This window comes from Pan troglodytes, chromosome 1 (assembly GCF_028858775.2).
Source record: "Pan troglodytes isolate AG18354 chromosome 1, NHGRI_mPanTro3-v2.0_pri, whole genome shotgun sequence".
In the NCBI taxonomy this organism is placed as follows: Eukaryota; Metazoa; Chordata; class Mammalia; order Primates; family Hominidae; genus Pan; species Pan troglodytes.
In genome coordinates this window covers 5,421,365-5,431,098 of record NC_072398.2, presented here as the reverse complement: position 1 = coordinate 5,431,098, position 9,734 = coordinate 5,421,365, and the positions used below count along the sequence as shown (strand labels likewise).

Sequence of the window (9,734 nt, the reverse complement as noted above, 5' to 3'; positions counted from 1 at the left end):
CTTTCTGTCACACTTTTGCTGGTCCCTCTTCCCATAACCTGCTTCCATTCACAGTGTACCAGGCAACTCTTACTCTACCTTCGGATCTCAGCTTCAAGCTCAAAACTTCTAGAAAGCCTTTCTTGGCTCTATCATACACAAAATGTGAGTTTGGACAAGTCACTTTATTTCTCTGTGCCTCATACTCATCTGCAAAATGGGGGTGATAGCGCTTTCCTCATAGGGTTGCTATGAGAATTAAATGAGATTAATTCAGGTAAAACACCTAAAATAGTGCTTGGCATGTAGTAACAGCTCAGTAAGGCATGGGTGTAATTGTTATTCCCTGACTCCTAAATCCAGGTTAGGAGCCCCTTCTGTTATTCCTTCTTCTTCTTCTTCTTCTTACTAGTATTCCCTTTCCCTACCACAGCATTTATCAAAGTGTGGGTTCTACAATGTTTTGCTAAGAAAGATGAAAAGCAGAAAGAAAAGAACTAATGAAGAAGTAGAAAGCAAAAGAAAAAGTGAGCACTCAATACAGGGATGAACAAACAAAAGAAAGTGAAAAGGAGAAAAGGGACAGGGTAGACTTCCTTAAGACATTAGTAAAATAAAGCAATTCTTGTTTTAAGGATTTCAGTAGCTTTCCTCTTGAGCCAAAAATTCTACAATAAATAGGACAACTATGAGAATCCACAGGGAGAAGTCATTGGATGGCAATGATTAGAACAATATTTTGTTATAAATCAGATGAAATAAAATCAAGAGCAAAAAGGATTTCCCATCTAATCTAGAATAAAAATCACATATAAAATTGATCTAGACTAAAGTAGGATGCACTTGTAAATTATGAAAAGATTCCAAAACATTGAAGTACTGTGGTCTCTTCCTACAAATTAACTGTTCATTTTAAAGTAATATAGGATAGCATTATGACTGAAGATAACTAATATACTCAAATTGCACCAACTACATCCCTGGCCCAGAGAAGTTAAAACAGAAGAAAGCAACAATGACTAGACTCTTCACCAAAAAAGAAATGTTTGTTTTTGCAGGTTAGCTCCACCATTTTTTTCACATTTGCATCCTAATAGTTCTACTTGGTCTCTCCATTATGCAACAGTTCTTTACAATACAGCCAGCTACCCTGACAACTGGGTTCCTTTGCCAGGGTGGCTTTGTCTAAATCCTAAAGCTGTGCTTGGCTTTGCACTGAGCCCAGTGGCTGCCTGTGATCTGAATGCCAATGAAGACTACAGACCCTGTTGTCTAACAAGCCAGAGACTAAAAGGTCTCTTTGGGGTCAACAAACTGTCTCGACTACTTTCATAAGCTTAAGAGACTGGAAAATGAAGCTAGAAATGCATCTTATTTCTTAGGAGGACAATGGGGGAAAGTATTAAACGTTTAACATTCATCAGATACTGTTAGGGCTTCAACTTTAGGGAGGTGTCTAGTAAACCTTCACATGTAAATAAAGTACTTGTTCTTTTAAGAAGGAATAAGCTTCATCTTAAAGAAAATGTAAATAAATTTTATATTATCAAATTTGAAAATGTTTAGAGAATTTATATGCTCAAAAGTATACATAAATGTCTCCAGTCCCACTTCCCACTTAGTACTCATTGAGGATGAATAGATAATGACACGGAAATAAAGATGGTAAACCATTACATTGTAAAATTTAGTGTTCAGTTACAATCTAAGAAATGCAAAACTATGTAACTCTAAAGAAGCAATTAGGTAGTATATACTAAAAAGCAAACATTAAAAATGCTAAAATCCAATGGTAGAAGAATATTGTTTTAACTACATTATTTTAGTTTGTCAATAAAAAATAACATGCATTGTTTTTGCTTGTTTACATGTCTGAATCTGCCGTTCCGCTACCATACATTTTCTTGTATTTTTGTGCTTGGAGGCTCCCTTTTCCTTCTTTATAACGAATTCACCATCTCTCATTTAATCAAATGGCAAATCCTACGTTTTATTTCCTAGATCACTCTCAAACCTTATGCTTTTGCCACAACCCTAGCACAGATCATGGTGATCTCTCATCTAGATTCCTATGAGAGCCTCTGAACTGGAATCTGGCCAGAGTAGTCCAATAAGAGACATAATGTGACACATACATGTAATTTTAAATTTTCTAAAAGCCATACATAAAAGAGCAAAAAGAAAGAGTAAAATTTAACTGAATAATATATTTAACCAAGTATATCCAAAATATGATCATTTCAACATATAACCATAGAAAAAATTGAGATATTTTACATTCTTGTTTTTTATATCTTGAACTCAAAATCCAGTGTGAATTTTACACCTATAATATAGGTCAATTCGCACTCTAAATTTTCAATAACTTATGTGAAACGTAGTCCAATCAAAATACTAAAGTTAAAGGAAAACATATTGTTTAAAATTTTAAGTTAAATTTTTAAATCAAAATTAACAAAAATGTAAAACTCACTCCTCATCACACTAGTTACCTTTCAAGTGCTCAACAGCCACTTTGGCCCATGGCTACTTTGTTGAACAGTACAAATGTAGGTCTTCAATTTTTGCCTCTTCTAACCTAGACTGAACATATTCAAAAATAGAGATCATTCACATCATCTTATGGCTTTAAAGCCCCTCAACCACGTCCTGCTGATCTGACAAAACCCAAGTGCTTACACAGGTTTTGCAACCTAGGCTCCCTCCTCCTTTTCCAGCCTCAGCTACCTATCTCCACTTTCCCCTTACACTCTGTTCCCCAGGTAAACAATGCTTTCTCCAAATCCCGGAACATGCTGAACTTTGTCCCCTTTGGCATGTGCTGCTAGTCCCTCAGGTTTCAAATTAGAAATCACTTTTTCTTTTTAGAGCCCTTTCTGTTACACAGCACAAGCTCTTGTGAGGGTAAGAACTGGATCACTATTGCTCATTATTGTATCCCCAGCATTTATCAAAATGCCTCATATTTTGTAGGCACTCAAAAAATATGAATCAATCCACAGAGTAATCTGAGTTGCCCAAAATAGGCCAAAGGCATGTCCTCCTGTCAACACATGTGGCCGGAAGAGAAGGGTCTTCCTGGGAGCTCATTACATGGTTTTACTATCACTAACCAAAAAATGAGAGAAACTACGCCAAAATTAGCACCAAAACACTTAGACTCTCAAGTTTGGAAAATGCAGTACAAAGTAATACTTTGTGTTTTATAGGTTATTTTGAGTCCACTGGAAGGGCAGTATAGCTGAGTAACAGAGTAAATTCTAGTGTCAAGGGACTTGTGAGAAAAGCGTTTGCCCCCCTTCTTACAAGGAGAGCTCATTAGTATTATTTCAGGTTTCTTTCTCTCCCTTTACTCCCTCTAATTCTGGTAAGATGGAGTATTTTATCTGGTGAAAAACTGGTGAGGAAAAATCCTTGGTATGCAGGATTCTGCTAGGCCCCTTTTCTTTCTGTTGAAACTAGTAGGCTGCAGAAACTGCGAATGTGCCTTTTTCCTCTATGCAAGAGATCAGCAAACTACAAAAGGCTGATGCCTATTTTTCTAAATAAAGTTTTATTGGAACACTCATTAGCTTACCTGTTGTCTATGGCTGTTTTCTTGCATCACAATCACAGAGTAGCTACAATTGCAACAAAAACCATAAAGATCCCTGCTCTATGGCACTGTCTTATTTATATTACCTGAAGAGTACTTGCAAAAGTTGGCCTGGTTCTGCAATTCAATCAGCAGGTCATTTGGCTCTCAAACTCAGACCTCCACTTGGACTTTTATCATTAGTAGGTACGTTCTGGCCTCTATCTTTACTCTTCATTTTGTATCTGGTATTGTACAAAGGCCAGGTAGGAAAGAATGACTTACGCCATGACCTCTAGAAACCCCAATCCTTCATCTACATAAAATTTCCAGGCATGTTTATTAAGTTCTAGGGTATAAAATTTCAGGGGAGGGGTCTCATCAAATATTTGTTCAAGCTATGAAATACCTGGAAATCTGATTTTTGAAGAAGTGTTAGCCCTACATCTGGGAAATTTATATCATTAATGTTAACTTCATCACATATATAACTGTATGTTCCATATATCGTCAATAAAGAACACTAGCAGTATAAACTCCAGCCTAGTTCTTCAAAGACTTTTAGTATTTTCATGATAGGACCTTTGTTTCATGCAAGCACGTACCTGTATTCTCTGCAGAAATTTTGTTAGTCTTTGTTGATTTTTGTTTCCTTGTTTCTCTGTTTCTCTCTCAAAACAAATCCACATTACCCAAAAAGTGACACTGAATCACCCATTTCCAGTAACACTAATAAATAATTATTCCAATACTTTATTAAGAAGCATTCACCTTTTTCTCATGCCAATGTTTTTAAAAATAGAACTTTTTTACAGTGACCATTCTATCATACATATTTGTAAAAATATACATGTAAGAATATTAATCTTGGCAATAACTATAAGGAGTTAAAGAGAGGGAATCAAGATTTCCCTTGTAAGTTTATAAGACATAGTCCAACAATAATCTTATATAAGCTATTTTAATTAGGTCAATGAGAGTGTTGCATATTTTCATAACATGCTTTTTATTCATTTCAATTTCTTAACCAGCTTTGTTCCATTTAAGATCATTTCCTTGCGCTAAACATCTCACATTTCCAAATTTCCTATAATAAAAAGTTGCTTAAGTAATTTAATAGAACAAGACTAGCAGACAGGATAAAATATAAAATACTTCCTACCTTGGTACAAACTCAGGCTTACTTTTGGTTGCTGGGAATTCTAAAATGAAACCAAGAAACAGCTTTTCCAAAAAATTACTTTTGTGCAAAGAATTAGAAATTAAACATGAAAAGGACTTTATTTTTCTCAATATTTTTATTCCAATTAGACTATGAGTAATCTGTGTATTAACAGTATTCAAAAAAATACCTGTAAACTACAGTATTTTTCCATAATCCTCAGTTTGTGATAGGCCATTCTGAACCCATGAGTTTCTCATCCACAGATTCAAACAACTACAGATAGAAAATTTAAAAAAAAAAAAACAGTAAAAAATAACAATAGAACAATATATGCAAATGTTACACCATTGTATATAAGGGACTTGAGCATCCTTGGAATTTGGTATCCACAAGGGACCTAGAACCAATCCCCTGTGGATACCAAGGGGCCACTATGTCTGTGTCATATGCCTCTCTGATAGTTACCACCTTTCTAAATTGAACACTTTTTTAAAAAAGCAAAACTAGTTAAAATCATTTTAATGTTATAAAAATAATCGGATTTTATGTAAATAATAAATATACTCAGAGGTCAGGCATGGTGGTTCACACCTGTAATCCCAGCACTTTGGGAAGCTGAGGCAGGCGATCACCTAAGGTCAGGAGTTCAAGACGAGCCTGGCCAATATGGCGAAACCCCGTCGCTACTAAAAATACAAAAATTAGCCGGGCATGGTGCTGGATGTCTGTAATTCCAGCTACTTGGGAGGCTGAGGCAGGATAATCGCTTGAACCCAGGAGGTGGAGGTTGCAGTGAGTCGAGACGGCACCACTGCACTCCAGCCTGGGCGACAGAGCGAGACTCCATCTCAATAAATAAATAAAACTCTGATAATCAGAAACCTTAAACATTTCTTTTTGTGAAAGTTTTCTTCTCATTTGGTAGAATGATAAAACAAATGTTTGTCCTTTTTCATTTTCCCATCATAAACCGATTTCTCCTCATAAGAATATTCTCCAAACCCTAGTCTTTTTTAAAAGCAGCACTCTACTCACAAAAAATTATGGGCATAAAAATATTTCAGGGGCTCCAGGGTATCTTTTTTTTTTTTAATGTGTAGACCATTTACTAAAATGAAACTCTGTTAGGTTACTTAACATTGACTGCAACAACAAACACTAGCTTAATACATAAACTTTAGAACATGTACATGTTCACCACTGCAACAGAAGAGGTCAGAAGGAGGTAGCTCTTAACTGACTCAGGCCAAAGTGACACATACTATTTTCACTCCCAATTCACTGGCCAGAAATTAGTCACATAGATCCAAAGGAAGTGCACGGAAGGCTCGAAAATGTAGGAGCACATAGAAAAGTTGGTCTCCATCTCAAAAACAGCTCTAAAACACTGCTCAAGAATCTTCCAAACTCTGCGTTCAATGATAAGGTTGTAATTGGCCAGTAAACCTAAAATTAGGCAGATCAACTTTTAATTATACCCTCTACAATGCCTAATAATTTTACCCTGGAAGAAAAACTTTGTATATAAGGGACTTGACCATCCTGGCAAAGAAATTTCCTGGAGAAGACTTCCCTGGAAGGAAAAACCACTGTTTGTTTAAAACACTTCATTTTTTCTAGTCTTGTTTTCAAAAATACTATGAATAAATAGTCTTAATAACACTCAGAAGGTAGCATTTGAAATCAATTCCATGGTTTGAAATACATAGTTTTATTAAGGAAAAAAATATTTTCAAAGAATTTCACAACTTATCAAATACAGAGATAGACTGAATGATTATGCCAAATGTTTTAGAAAATAACTAATTTACAACAGCCCTTCTTAACATAGGAAAGTTTAATATTTTAAAATGCAAGTGTCATAAAATTTTTTTAGTACTCCAAATGAATAGTAAATATATGAAAAAGAGTTCTACTTCATTAGTTATCAGGGGAATACAAATTAAAACCACATTACTGGCCAGGGTTGATGCTACACCTGTCATGCCTGTAATCCCAGCACTTTGGAAGGATTGCTTACACCCAGGAGCTTAAGACCAGCCTCAGCAACCATAGGAAGAGGCCCATCTCTACCAACAATATCACCAAGTGTTGGTGAAGATATAGAACAAATGAAACTTACAAACTGCTGCTGGAATATAAAGAATAAACATTTAAGGAAAGCATCTAGCAGCATCTACAAAAGTTGAACATATGCACGTTCTATGATCCAGCAGCCCCACTTCTAGGTACATAGCCAACAGAAATGTGTATGTATGCACACCCAAAGACATACAGCCAAAATGTAAAAACAAAACAAATCCAAAAATAGAACAGATAAACTAGGGTCTAGTCATGCAGTGGAAATATAATACAGCAATGGGCCTGAATGAACTGTTAGTACAAACAACAACATCAATAAATCTCACAAATAAAATTTTGAAAAAGCCGCCATATGATTTCATACTCAAAAGCAGGCAAAACTAATATATGCTGTAGAAGTCATCCTGTTTGCTTGGTGGGACATAGTGACTGTAAGGGTAGAGGAAGGGAAGGCTTATAAGGTAGTGGTAATATTGTTTTTTAAATATAGGTGTTACATGGTGTGCTTACTTCATGAATATTTACAGAGCCGTATTCTTATGATTCTTTCACTTTTATGTATCTCATACTTTAAGAAAAAGTTTACCTTAAAAAATTATTATACATAACAGAAATAGACTCTCTTGATTGATCACATTTTACACCACCAACTATTAGTTCCAGTATTCTTTACTATGTTCAGTGGTAATTTCTGAAATGGCTATTCTCATCACCATGAGGGGATCTCATTTGTGATCACTGTATTCATGAGTCCTTGGCTCATTAAAAAAAAAAATTGTTTTAATTTCTCAAAAAGATGTTCTTTTACAAGTCATGGGGGAGATTTTAAATTTTCCTGTTATGATCTTACTGAAGCTCTCAGTTCTAAAATAAAAGTAGGCTGGGGGCAGTGGCTCAGGCCTGTAATCCTAGCAGGATTTTTTTTGGGTGGGGAGGCTGAGGCAAGAGGATCACTCGAGCCCAGGAGTTCAAGACCAGCCTGGGCAATATGGTAAGCCCGTCCTCTACGAAAAATTTAAAAATTAGCCAGGCGTGGTGGTGTGCACCTGTACAGTCCCAGCTACTCAAGAGGCTGGGGTGGAAGGATTACTTGAGCTCAGGAGGTTGAGGTTGCAGTGAGCTATGATCATGCCACTGCACTCCAGCCTGGGCAACAGAGGGAGATCCTGTCTCAAATATAAAATAAGAGTATTGGGCATATCAATTTTTAAGAAAACGAGATATGATGTCAAAATTATTTATCTTAAAATGATCAGAGCATACTAAAAACATGTACGGATTTAGAGATGATTTTGGTCAATCCTCCTTATTTTACAAAAACAGGAAAAGTGATTTGCCCAGGGTCACAAAAGTATGTGGTAATAGATGATATTAGTCAGTACTCAGCTCTCTGGAATGAGAATTTGTCCCTATTCCCTTTAAACCAAGCTTGTCCAACCTGTGACCCTCAGGCCACATGCAGCCCAGAACAGCTTTGAATGCGCCTCAACACAATTCACGAGCTTAAAACATTATAGGATTTATTTTGATTTTTTTTTTTAGCTCATCGTGTGGCCCAAGACAATTCTTCTTCCAATGTGTCCCAGGGAAGTCAAAAGACTGGACACCCCTGCTAAACCATTCTGCTGCTCATTTTATCACTGGCACTAGGAATGGAGGTTTTATTATGCAAAGGAATTTCCGATACATGCCTTTGAAGTTGGATTTAATTAATTCAAGACACATAATTATATAAAGTGAGCATCTGCAGTACCCGTAGTATTCATCCTGAAAATAGTTTCCAAAACTCAATGCATTCAGAACTTCAAAAAAAAAATGTAGCAAAATCTGCATTAACTCTAAAATTCAGCTTTAATGCAGGTATCAAAAACTTCAAAAAAACAAATTCCCTATGTGGAATCAAAAAGATCTTTCAGGTTCATTCGATGATTTTTTACTTTGCTTTGTTTCTGTTTCCATTTAGCCCTATTTTAATGCTTATTTTACTAAACTCAAACATAGGGAGTACTTTATTTTCTAACATGTTTGTCTCCGTATGTTTTTTTCAATAATTTAACGTCCATTTCTAACTTGCCTATCAGTCCCAGGTCTTTTTAGATCTTTCTCAATTATGGTTGTTATTTTCATAATATCTAAATCATATCATATGTAATTGTTCTATTAAAATGTATTCTGTCTTTACATTTCAATGAGCTAAACATGCTTTATCTTGAGTGATAAATGTTTTTTCCCCTAAATAATACCAACATAAGCCTATACTTGATACAGCCAGTTAAAGTTAGAACAAAAACTTTAGAGAAAATTTCTGGTCAATTAGTGTGTCACTGAGTTAATAAATCATTTAATTACCACTTGCTTGGGTTATTTGTACCCTCATTTTATCAATAAAGAACATAGTATGACATAAGAAACTTCCAAGTTTGAACTAAGTCACAGCCAGGACCACTGATTTCCAATTTACCTGAAACTAACATACTCTACAGAAAAGATGAGGGGTCTCATAACCTCTGCATATTCAATGCTTTGATATTCAATTGTTTGTTTTTAAAGAAATTAGTTTATTAGAGACAGTAAAGCATGAGAGAGACAGAGAGAGAACGAATCTTTCCCTTGATAATCTCCACTAAACTTTATAAATATGCTTAGAATGGAAACGAATGAGAAGAAACAGAGGATGAAGGAGACATCAGAAATTTTCAGCCCTGTGTTTTACCTCTGGAGAATTCTTATTGTCATGAAGAACATGAACATGGGGGGTGGGGGGCAGTACAGGAAAGGAACAACTGCAAGCTGCCATGCTGAGTTTAACAACAATCATCAAAAGGGGCTTTGGGAGCTCACCAGCTGCAAAGTTTTTGTATTAGGCTGTGATTCCATTGGGAGGATGGGAGCCCCTAAATAATGATGTCAAAGGGGTTTTTACATGCCCAGGAA

At 35.7% G+C, this 9,734-nt stretch overlaps 1 protein-coding gene across 4 annotated transcripts in view; it reads right to left on the bottom strand.

The window, feature by feature from the left end:
- AKT3 (AKT serine/threonine kinase 3) overlaps positions 1-9,734 on the bottom strand; it is a 360,266-nt gene that overhangs the window by 237,323 nt on the left and 113,209 nt on the right. The window contains exon 1 of one of the 4 annotated variants that reach the window (XM_054671604.2): positions 2,472-4,912. The gene's annotated coding sequence lies outside the window, so the exon portion shown is untranslated. 4 annotated transcript variants of the gene reach the window in all.